Here is a 13,111-nt window from a genome sequence, read left to right on the forward strand (position 1 = left end):
TCCTTTATTATATTTACATTAATCTCTTTTTCCACACTACCTATGAGGTGGAGTTCAAAGCACTTTTTTATGTAGAGTTATCTCTAAGGCCTAATCTACTTAATTAACAATTGTATTTCTAACTAATATATTTTACTTTCATTAGAGTCCATATTTACCTTTTTACGTCTATTTCTTGTTTTCCTCGTCTTTGTGTTTCCTTGTTAAGAAGTCATTTTGATTTCTCTGAGTTTCTCGTGTTACTCTCCGTGTATATTTTTATTTATACAATTAGATTTAATCACTGCATTCTCACTAATGCATTTGTTTCTCCCTTCGTAAATTCTAACCTAATGCTCAGGTATATTCAAAAAAATTACACATAAATCTATGAACATAAATATAATATTATATTTTTCTTTATTAATTATATACTCATTTTTAGTTATTTCTGCTCTTATCACTCTGTGTTGGTAATTATCCACATTGGGCCATAAGCCCATAAAAAATTCCCATTCAGTCACTTTCACTATCCGGTTACAGTTTCAATTATCAAATTGTCAAATTCTAATCTATTGAACACATGTTAACGATTCTACCATTTGCGGATTTCTTTTTCTGTCTATGTGATACAGTTTCTTCAAGGTGAAGGTGTTGTTGGAGACAATGCTTCTTTCTACAGTATATATTTTTTCAAGTTTGTTTCCAAATACAAGTAAGTTATAAGTAAAACACAAACAACTAACTTATAGTTAACGAGCCACAAATACTAAATCAGCTTCAGGAATAAAGACATGCCTGCTTCTACCATGAATAATAATTTATTTGATATGAATTATTAAAAAGCATTATAAGTAACAAAACCTATGTTTTCCTAACAAACAATGATGAGAGAAATTAAAATTAAAAAAGCTCCTGGTAATGACTTAATTACTGGTAAAACTTTAAAAGAACTATCAGAAGAGGGTATGAAAGTACTAGCATTTATATTTAATGCTATGCTACAAATTAATTACTTCCCTAGCATCTGGAAAGTAGCTAAAATACTAATGATTCTTAAACCAGGAAAAATTTCAGAAGATGTGACCTCCTACCGGCCTATAAGTTTATTACCGATAATCTCGAAAGTATGCGAGAAACTATACATCAAGAAGCTAAACTATATAATAGGAAAAAGCAACATTACCTCAGAAAATCAGTTTGGGTTTCGCAATAAGCATGGGGCTATAGAACAAGGGCACAGACTTGTAAACAAAATAAACACTGACTTAAATGGCAAAAGATATTGTTCGGCTGCTTTTCTAGATATATCTCAGGCTTTTGACAAAGTATGGCATACGGGCTTGCAGGTTAAACTAAAGAAACTTCTCCCTCATCCGGACTATCAGTTACTAAAATCCTATCTCACTGATAGACATTTTATTGTAAATCAAGGCGATGAACATACAGAATTAAATCCCATATATTCAGGAGTTCCTCAAGGTAGTGTACTGGGTCCAGTACTGTATCTTCTGTATACGGTCGATCTTCCCACCACAAAAATAACTACTGTGGCAACATACGCAGACGACACAGCAATTTTGGCATCCCATGAAGATCCAGTCACAGCATCAATAAACCTACAAACCCACCTGGATCAAATACAATTATGGTTCAAGACATGGCGCATTAAAGTCAATCATAACAGAAACAAAATCCACCCATATAACGTTTACCCTACGTAGAAGAACATATCCACCAGTGAATATCAATCATCGTCAACTTCCCCGAGCAGAGCAAGTTAAATATCTCGGTATGCACTTGGATCGACGCCTAATCTGGAAGAAGCACATTCACTCTAAACGAAAACAACTTCGACTGAAATTATATCAAATGTATTGGCTCATCGGGCGCAAATCCAAGTTATCATTAGATAACAAGGTGTTGCTGCATGAGCCTATACTCAAGCCTTTTTGATCATATGGAATCCAACTATGGGGTAATGCTAGCAAATCTAATATATCCATCATTCAACGGTTCCAAAATAAGGTGTTGCGTGCCGCTGTTGATGCTCCGTACTATATTTCAAATAAAATGATAAAACGCAATATTCCTCTAGAACCTATAACGAGTGTAATTCAACGTGTTTCTATGAAGTACTTCGAAAGAGTGTCAGTGCATCCCAATGTACTCGCTAATCAGCTAAATATGCGACGTGATAGTGGAGTGCGTAGAATAAAACGTTTAACACTACCTGATCTGATTACTGGATAGATGTAGACTTTAAAATAAGACTAATTAATTAAGATAATATTTTATACAGAAGATCGCTTAATGAAGTGATTTTCTGCATGCCATGTAAATATAATATAGATATAAGAAATACTTATTGCCTATAGGGCAAATTGTGGACTCATAAAGAGTAAAAAAAATGTTGGTCTAACTTTTACACTTTTCTATCAACATTTCTTGTCTGCACTTTTTATTAGCACTTGGCAAGAGTGGCCCATTGTTCCATTTTGAAATATCCTTGAAAACTCATACATAAAATCTTCCATCATTATATTATCTTGAATATATATATTCATATATATATATATATATATATATATATATATATATATATATATATATATATATATATATATATATATATATATATTCAAGATAATATAATGACTTTGAATGAATATCTTAACATCATCAAAGATAACTGCTGGCATATTACTATTAAATACTACCACATTCCAAGAGAGATATGTCGATATAGAGAGGAGTAGATTTCCATCTCCAATATCATAGTAAAATTACCAAAACAAATTACATTGGAAATTATTCAGAAATTCTACGAATCTATTTCCCTATTAATTGCCAAGCATATAGCGCAAAAAATGTAAAAACATCTCCTCTATATATCAAAAGTAATTTAAACTCCTTTTAATATTCAGACATTTTATGTGTTTTGTTTATTTGGTAGTTATTCATAGTCAGTATTCAAGGAATCTGTTGGTTGTATATTATAGTTAACATCAAGAACATTTCGAAAACATTAGAAAAACTAATAGTCATGGTCCCAATATTACTATAGTTAAAAAGAGATAGAATGTAGACTGATGCCTCTGAACATGTATCCGAATAGGTCTATAAAATTCGAGTTGTATTGGTGCTGGTCGAGACCGCTGCCATATGTCTGCAAAATTATTCAGAACATTAATGATAATAATCAGAAGTATAAACCAGCAAACGTTCTTTTGGCGCTTGTTTTGATAAATTTCTAAATGTCGCCTATATTTATGATAATTCTGATTAAAAATGGTAGCGGTTCTATTTTGATTTGGATGGCAATATATTCATTCAATTGGTCACCCGCGGGATGACTGTGAATGAATATTTTAACATCCTCAAAGATGACTGCTGGCATATTACTGCTAAATACTACCATATTCCAAAAAAGATATGTCGATATAGTGTGGAGTGGATTTCCATCTCCAATATCATAGTAAAATTATCAAATTCCATTATGTTGGAAATTATTCAGAAATTCTACGAATCTATTTCCCTATTAATTGCCAAACATATAGCCAAAAAATGTAAAAGCATCCCCTCTATATATCAAAAGTAATTTACAACCCTTTTAATATTCAGACACTTTATGTGTTTTGTTTATATAGTTGTTATTCATTGTCAGTATTCAAGGAATCTGTTGATTGTATATTATGGTTAACAGCAAGAACATTTCGAAAACATTAGAATAACTAATAGTCATGGTCCCAGCATGACAGTCTACAGAAGCTCGACGACATTATTCATTTATTGACGCATCATTATCGACAAATCATTACCGAAACTGGACGCGGTGATAATTGTGAAGGTAATTTTTTCCGCTGTGACTCCTGCCGTAAAACTGTAATTGTTCAACATATACGCTGATTATATTTAAAAGCTTCTTTAGGTACTAAATATGCCCATTAAGTTTCTTTTAAAAAGCTATGCCTCGTAATGGTTTAGTATTACGGCTTTTGTGTACGGAACTTCGTAGAAAAAATCGATTTGCCTTTTCAAGACACTTTTAACTACTTGTTATTTTTGGGAATTTCTAGTACATTGTAAAGATGTTAACCATGTTTACAATTAAACAGTTTAATTAAAATTATTCTAAAATAATTACACTGTCCCACTATTAAAATTTCATAGCCTAGATGTTAAATTAGGTTAGATTACTAAAACTTTACCTGAAACGAAACCACACATTTTCAAAATTCGTCGTGTTAAATCAACCAATGTGAAGCGAAATATTGACGCCACTTCTTGTTTCCTAAGCACCATTTCCGCATTACGTTTGACGTTTTTAGGGCGCTTCGACTTTACAAAACATACACGAAAATGTTGAAGTAGTATTTATCAAAGCCAGTAATCTAAATATGCCATGAATGGATTTGTCGATAGTGACTCTACTGTGCGATTGTAACTTATATAGTAATTTTAAAAGAAATATTGGGTTGAATAAGAATGGAAGTGACTGAGTATTCTAGAAATACTAATCATGAAATTTGATGGAATATTCAGAAAATTATTAAGTGCAGGTAATAACTCTAAAGAGTATCCAATAACATCACAAGCAATAATAAAGACAAGCAGCATTATTGAAATCAAGTGCCTTACAATGTAGTTACAACTGCAATACTTTTTCAAGTAATTTAGAAAATTCGTGTTTAAACATACTGTTAAAATATTAATTTCTCCTATTGATTCTTAAGTTAGATCTCTACTTTTTTTCTTACTTTATATAACTTCAGTGACAATATTTGGGTTCATACATCGTCTCCAGTTAAGTATAGTTCGATGTGTTTGAACATTTTGTTTGCCATAACACACGCATACCAGATAGTAAAAACTTGATGAAATCGCATCGTTCAATCAAAATATGTATCAAAAAATGTATCAGTACCTTAAACTAGGAAAAATATAGCTCATGGAATTAGTTCGTGTGTAAGAAAACACATATTCGATATTGGCTTTTTATAATCTAACCATGATGGGATTTGATTGATTTGTTGAAAGCTTGGACTTAATTAATATTTTTTTTATATTTTGGGAGTATATTGTCACTTAACAGTGAACCGCAGTGAACTTCAGTCAGTTCAGTTATCGAATCTTGTAGAAATATATACAAAATTATTACAAAAAATACAAACCGTCCACTCCACTCACAACAAATACGTCACGCGCAGATTTGGAACGTTTTAGGGTGCATTTAAAATTACACTATTTCAGATGTCAATTTTTCTGCCAAATCAACTTACTTTTTTGCAGAAACAACATTTATTCGGCGTAAAGTAAAAACGTAGAACTATCATAAATAAGTTTTTCAAAAATAGTCATCTAACCAACATTCGGTTTTGATCTCAACGTTTTAAAAATGTGATTATAATGTCCATAACAAAGATCGACCTGGAATTTTTTTTCTTGTTCCAGAATGACCAGCTAGAACCAAATGGTATTTTGCTGATGTCGCTTCGTGTTCCTAGAGACCCTGGGTTACGACTTGGATTGTCGTAGTTGGTTATCTAAGGAGGTTTGTGGATGGGTAGGGATTTTATCAAGGTGCTACTGAGCATGTTCGTGAAACTATTCACGAACGGTATACCTGATACGAGGTGAGTGTTGACATTCCTCATAAACCATAGGGCATTCAGTAACTCGCGGACTTTTCTGGATTGGAACACTTGAAGTAGTGCACGTTGTCTGTTGTACCTGTACAGAGATGTACCTGTACCATACCTGTCGTTCGAAAAGGAAGACTGGACAAACTAACATTTCATACAGAGTCGCTCTCTGGTGGTTTGGGAGTTTACTTTTTCTGCAGAGGAGTGGAAAGAATACACTATTTGCAGATAGCGTGCTGGATTTAGGCTGACCATTGGAACCTGCGGTTTTACTGGCGACCGAGGTATGATACCTTCTGAAGCCAAGGGATAGGGACTATATCGATTTGGAGGCGGTAAGCGCAGAACTTTTTCTTGTGGTGGAACAGAATAGCCTGAGTTTTGCTCAGGTTTATCTGCAACCTCCAGAATTTGTACAACGCAATCGCCTAGTTCGATTGGACAAGTCTGTCGCGAATTACGTCGGGACTGTAACCGGTTGTAAAGAAAGCGGTGTCATCTTCATAAAATGCTGTTTGGGAATGTTTGTGGAGTAGGAAATCAGTCGTGTAAGGATTGAATAGGGCAGCGGCTAGTGGAACAACTTGCGGGAGTCCTGCAGATACTTGTCTCCGAGAGGAGACTGCATCGCCGATCCTCACTTGAAAGGACCTACCGTCCAAGTATGAATCTATCAGGAAGATTAGGTAATTCACCTGGAAAACTAAATAACTCCGAAGAAAATAAATTGTCTACATTCATTGAATGAAAACTCACCTTAAACTATCAAAGAGATTACAGGTTGCTTAGTAGGTGATGAATCGTCAGTTTCTAGAGGTTTTAATTCCATGAAAAAACTTGCGAATTAAGATAAATGGTTACCAGACGAATTTCCAGACAAAAATTAAGGGTTTTCTGTGGTATATTGTTTCTTTTTTCTTTTTTCAGTTTTGTCATTCGAGCTTGCAGTATACAATTTGCCGGATTATAGTAATTATTATAGTAGTAAACCAAAAGTGTGGGTTAAGGGCGTTTTTTAATTCCAGGATACGATGACTCGGGAATGATATGAAGTCCTTTCTTAATTACAAATCCGTATACTATTGCACAACGTGTAATATGACTACTGTATCACAGTCGGAATCGAGCGAATTAACGTATTAAATGAAGTCCAAGGTGTGTAGCTTTTTGTAGCTATCGAATTGGAACATCTCCAATAAGTAAATTGGTATCGGTAAGCTAATGTTTATGACGTATTGTAGTTGAGTATGAAAAGCGGATCTTCTATCACAATACTAGGTATAAACAGTTTATGGGTTAGTCTGGAAAATACAAGAAGAACCCATCAAATCTTGTTGGTTTACGTTTCCATGCAAGATACTATAAACCACAATGATTGAGTTAAGCGAAAATGAGTTATTATTCCAGGTTTGTTGCTTGGTTATTCCAAGTTGTCAAAGCAAAAATCAAAATTTGTAGAATACAGGTTATAAATATCTGATACATTTTTCGATAACCTGACATTCTTCCATATATCAAGAATATTTGAAGTTTGTGAGTCAAAACATGACTTTCTTCACCCGATTTGGTAGCCATAATGGCACTGTCACAGACAGGTGAAGCATGGTTTAGAAAATTAAAAAGTGGTAATTTAGTTCAAAGAACGTTCTGGTAGATCGAAAAATTTGAAGATGCCAAAACTGCAAGGGTTATTGGATGAAGACTCAAATCAAACTGGAACTCAAAAGAATCAATTCGCAGAAACATAAAATGTGCCCCAAAAACGATTAGCGACCGATTACGAGCCATAGGAAAATCCAATAGATGGAAAATGTTCGCAACGTCAATTGAATAACAGCAAAATGGAAAATCGAAAAAATCGTCTGTGAAATGCTGTTTCAAAGGTATGATAGGAAGTCGCTTCTGCATCGAATAGCGGCGGATGATAAAAAGTGAATTTCTTTTGAAAACCTTAAGCGTGTAAGAGTGGCGCGGTATATTACGAACTGTTGAAACTCATTGGTCGCACCAAAAATATATTATAATTTTGAACCATGCATTGAAAATGCCCAGAATGCTTGAAACATGGCCTAGATGTACAAAATCATATGACCAATATTTTGATTAAATAAATTTTTCAATTTTTTGAAAATTACGTACATTTATTTCAAAAAAAAATGTTAATAATTTTCCGGTACATCGGTAGAAATTGTCATACATATCTTCTTTCATGTACCCCGAAACATTTTCGATATCACTTCCATCGAGTATCGGGATATCGATGGAATCCTTAAATTCACACACATACAAAATTTTCACATATTTTTTTATCTAAAATAATCAGATATTTGTGTATAAGGTTATAGCTGATCTGAAGTGACCGAAAATCGGAAGTCGAAGCCATTCAGTTGTTTTTTTAAGCAAAAAATATATATAGGATCTCGTATAAAATTTGTAAACAATTAGTTCTATAGTGTAAGTGCGGATTCCACTCTCGGCGAAAAGTACTCTTTTTGTTCTAGTTTAGTTAGAACATTTGTCAAATTACCTAGGCCTGGTAGCGGACCTTGGGGTCCGAAGCGCTCCTTATTTTCATTGTTTCTTTATTTTTCTTCATATGGGTTGCACTTTCACTTAGCCTACCCGTTGCAATATTAAATAAAATAACAGCGTAATTTACTGAGTAAATATCTAACACCGAAAAGTGAAAAAATATTTTTAACAGAAAAATTTAATCGAATTCAAAAAGTAAATAAGAAACTCACTTTGAACTCCGTGCCGAGCCTAAACAATACAAAAATAATAATATAATTTTGTGACATGTACGCAAAATTAAATTACCAAGCAATATCAATCAATAAAAATATTTTTGGTTCAAAATATTTTTTATATAAGTTAAAAAAAAACTAATCCTACAAGCTTTATGTCAATTGGGTGCATCATTTTTGGGAATACTATAAAAAGAAAGCAATTTCTTTAAAACATTTCACTTCAAAACTAATTTGCAATGAATGCAAGTACTAGGCAGCTGTTTTTAGAACTAGCGTCAAGTGATACCGTCTAGCACTTAATACTTCTCCATATGGAATAGAATGGAATGTAGAAATATGTACCACATTTGTAAAAAACGAACAGTAAGCATATCTGGGTTAAGATTAATAGGACTAATAATTGATCAAAGACTGATCATTTTTTTGCACAAGTGATTGTTGATTAACCATAGCCAACACAAACCTTTTCTTTTTTTGACAGACTCGTTAATCGTCCTCCGTATCCGAGAATTGGCCGTTGTAAATTATCAGCAGCAGTTATACGACTTTATGGTATAATTCGGCCACGACTGTGGCCAGAGAGATATCCAGGGGCGCGACCGACAATACCTCCATAAACCAGGCCTCGCTCGTTAGTACGCGGACTGTGACTTTTTTCCTTTCTGCCGAGAAAATTAAAGTGTAAACAGCTGTAAAATGTTGACATAATCGTTTTGTGTCCGAGGTCGATTTTTTTTTCTGTTGAATCGTGGTGTTTGAAAGTCACTTCTGAAAATCGTTCGACAAGTTACACGCGAAAGCTTCAACTTTAACAGCCTTGAAACTTGTCCGTTGTCTTCTTTTACTATGTTCAAGAATAAAAGTTTTATTAAAGGGAATCTTTTAGCGAGTAATTGTACTTTTATGTCAATTGGCGAAATTATGAATGGTTTTTGGATGTTCTGCTTCATTTATGCCCAAAGAATTGACTAATTACATCTTATATTAGATATTCTTAGTATAATTTAATTTACAAATTGATTTATTACTACTGTTCTATTGTAGTTGCATTCATACACAAGCAAGGCGAATGCAGAATTAATACATCAGTATATATCACTGAAATTAAAATAAAACTAAACTACTTTGCTAAAGTTAAGAGTGACAGTTATACCTTATTATACGATTTTCTGCGTGTTGTCCACTATTGTGTATATCATGTATTACTTCCATGTTGCTGTGATTTAGAAACCTTAGTTCATGTTATAAGGCGAACACTTAGATCACTTCTTATATCCATTTGATTTAGAGGTCATCGCGCAGCTCTTCGTTGGTTACATAGCGATAGGCATTGGCAATCAATCGAAGAACCTTGTTTTGACAGCGTTGTATGACTAGTTGGTTTGAGGTCTTAGCGCAACCCCATATTTGTACCCCATGGATCCAAATTAGCTTTATTATTGATTGATAAACCAATTTCTTTGATTTTAAGAGAAGTTGAGAGTATCTATCGCCTAAACAGTGCAGTTGTTTGATTCTGAGTGTGATAACGAGGTATTTAGGTGGTTCTGCTTGAGGAATTGGGTATCCATCAAGCGATATAATTAGGTTTTTTTTTATTTCGCTGCAGATTTGGATCACTTAAGTTTAACATAGAAAAAATTTTTAATCTAAATAAAATAATTGAACAAAAATGTTATCAAATATAATTTATTTTAATATTATAGTATATCTAAAAACTACAGATAATTATACAAGTATTTATAGGTAAGAATTAAAATATCTTATCACTATTGTTTTCAAGGTGGTCGTCGTCCGGTTCTCAGATTTATACTAAATTATTTAATATATTTGTTATAATTACTACAGGTCATAAACCGGCAAACACTTTTTTAGCCCTGAATGTTAGTGTGGATACTGTGAAAAACATCGTTTATAAAAGGAACAATGATACATTAGATTCACCCACGAAAACCCATCTGCATACAAAGTGGGTGACGAATCTTGACCGTTTTGATATTGGCTCTATTCAAGACCAAATATACGAAATGTATAAGATCAGTAACTATGCACAAACTATTTTATCGATATAAACATAATTTTGCAAAAATATTTTATAGGAAATTGTCTGTCTGGAAAGTATACATAAAAGAATTAGGAACATGCAGCTTTTTGAGGGATGTAAGACATCCTTTCATTCACTCTTACAGGGCATGGGGTATAAAGATAATAACCCTCGGAGAGGTTTAATGGAACTTTCAGACATTACCTTAAAAATAATTAAAATTTTAAAGGCGCAAAATAAGACCAAGGAAGATAAATTATTTGAATTTGTGTATCTTGATGAAACTTGAATATTTCAAAATGGTTCATTGTGTCACTCTAAGTTATTTCGACAGTAACGAAAAAAGTGTAAAGGCCACAAAAATTGACGGAAAAAGGTAAATGTTAAAATAACATTCGATTAGGTTTTGTTGGTCATTATATTTATTAATAATTAAATGCAAATGTATTGATGGTCGAGAAGGATGTTCTATCAAAAACTGTTTGGATATGTGGAAGGAAGCATTATCAACCATAACACCTTCGGTTTGGAGGGACTCGATGAGACATACAGAGGAAGTAATTGATAAAAAGTGGAATCGTGAATATGTTTTGGACAGATTAGAAATTAACAATTTAGTGATTGAATTGGACACTGGAGTGAGTCAGTGGACATTGGAGTGAGTCGGAAAGTGAACGTGACTGAAGGAAACTTTCAGAATATGTGATAATGCTGTGCAATACTGAAAATTCCTGAGGCAGAGTGATGAAAGTGGAAACAACTAAAGGTATGCACATAATTAATTGAATATAACTGTAGAAAATGATATTGTAGGGCGTCAAAGATTTGTGTGCACAGATATGATTGTAATTGTCCATAATTAAACATAAGTATTGGGTTAGAACATAGAGGAGAGAATGAATACTAACTGTTTTGTAGATATCGTAAATGCATTAAACATTCAGTGAATAATTTTATGAAGAATGGTGTACACAGATAATAGCAGAAGAAATAGAATATACAGTGATATCAAGGTGACTTGACAAGTAAACACACAATCGAAGGAAACAAGAACTAAACATAAAGAGATAAATATGCTCTCAAATGAAAGTAAAATACATTTCTCAGATTTACAGTTGTTAATTAGTGGATCTCCTTGGGGATACCACTACATAAAAAACGCCTCTAGAAACTCTACCACATGGATAGCGTGGAAAAGAGTTCAATGTAAACAAAACAAATCTAAGCTACAAACTATTATACCTGTGTTCTTATTTGTAGTTTTAAGTCTTTCGATAATATATGTACTATAATCTTAAAATGAATTATGTTTGATTGTTTGATTGTAAATTATATCATCAATATGATGATATAATTTTCGTGGCAACTCTTTGAATAACCCAGGTGAAATATCATCAGTTCGAGGAACCTGTTTAGGATTGATGTTGCTATCAATTTCCATTGCAAGTTTCATTGGAGGAATTAGATTTATAGCTACATAAGGTTAATAAAAAGGAGTTCCATATACATCCATTTGAGATTCTATACCATTCGGTTGGAAAACGTTATCTAAATATTGTGAGAATACTTCAGCTTTTTTGTCGTTGAGTCGAACCCATTTAATTCTCTAATTATTGGTCTATCAAATCTCCGAGTTGCTTTCCATAGCGAGTAGTTTTTGTCAGTTTCCTGGCTTAATTCACTTATATATTTCTTAAAACAGTTCTGTTTACATGTTGTCTATTGAATATTATTTTGTCTACAGTATTTTCTGATTTCTCTCTTGATTGGGTTAGTTCCTTTTGCAGCTGATTGAATTTGTTTAATTATATTTCGGTGGGAGTATATACTGCTCCAGATCAGTTTGAGTCTTTCGTTTAAACTAATTTTTGTGTAGTAAGATTAATAAAAATACTGGAATGTGATCAGACGTTAGTTCCTACAAGCTTTCGATATTAATTTGCATTGATCCAATGCCTTTAGGAACTTACAAGTCCGGTAGGTCTGGCACTTTATTACTGTCTGTGTGCCAGTAAGTGGCCTCGCGCCTTAAATGATAATTACAATATTATAATTACAAATTAATTACTGTAGTAATTCATTTCCGTTTCCATGTGTTAGTAATCCTGAAACTCAACAGGTAAGTTGAACATTAAAGTCCAGTCGAATAATAAATCTTGGGCCCAATTTTAAAAATATGTCTCTGTATGGTTGTTGTAATTAGTCTCTGTGTTATTGTGTGTCTTTGCGGACAGTAGATAGCTGTAATGTATATTTCAGCGCTGTTTATTTCAATGCTAACTATCGAAGCTTGTATTTCCTCTTTTTAAATTTCAACCCATTGGAAATACTGTAATATTTTGCTTTATAATTATTCCAGCTGCTGTTCCACCTCGAGCTCATCCGGTAAGGTCTAGTATCCAGTAGGCATAAAACGAAACTTCGATCTGAAGGCTATATCTCTGTGATTTGTCCTCAGAAACTGTTCAAGTTCTTCGACCTGCTGGTTTAGACCACCTGCGTTCCCAGCTATAATTATTAAGAATGAATTACTCATTTTTGTTTTTCTTTGTTTTGTTTTCAGATTTTTCTTAATATTCTACCCCTTTTGCTAAACGACTAAAATTGGGTCGCATTGCAGTCCGAAATTCACTAGGTAAGTTCGATGAATGTTTGTAAATTTTGTTTTGAGATATCTACTTTTGGATAAAAAG

The sequence above is a fragment of the Rhynchophorus ferrugineus genome, unplaced genomic scaffold (genome assembly GCF_030347505.1).
Source record: "Rhynchophorus ferrugineus isolate W39M unplaced genomic scaffold, kcgeb_rfMv2 rfM11, whole genome shotgun sequence".
Taxonomy (NCBI): domain Eukaryota; kingdom Metazoa; phylum Arthropoda; class Insecta; order Coleoptera; family Curculionidae; genus Rhynchophorus; species Rhynchophorus ferrugineus.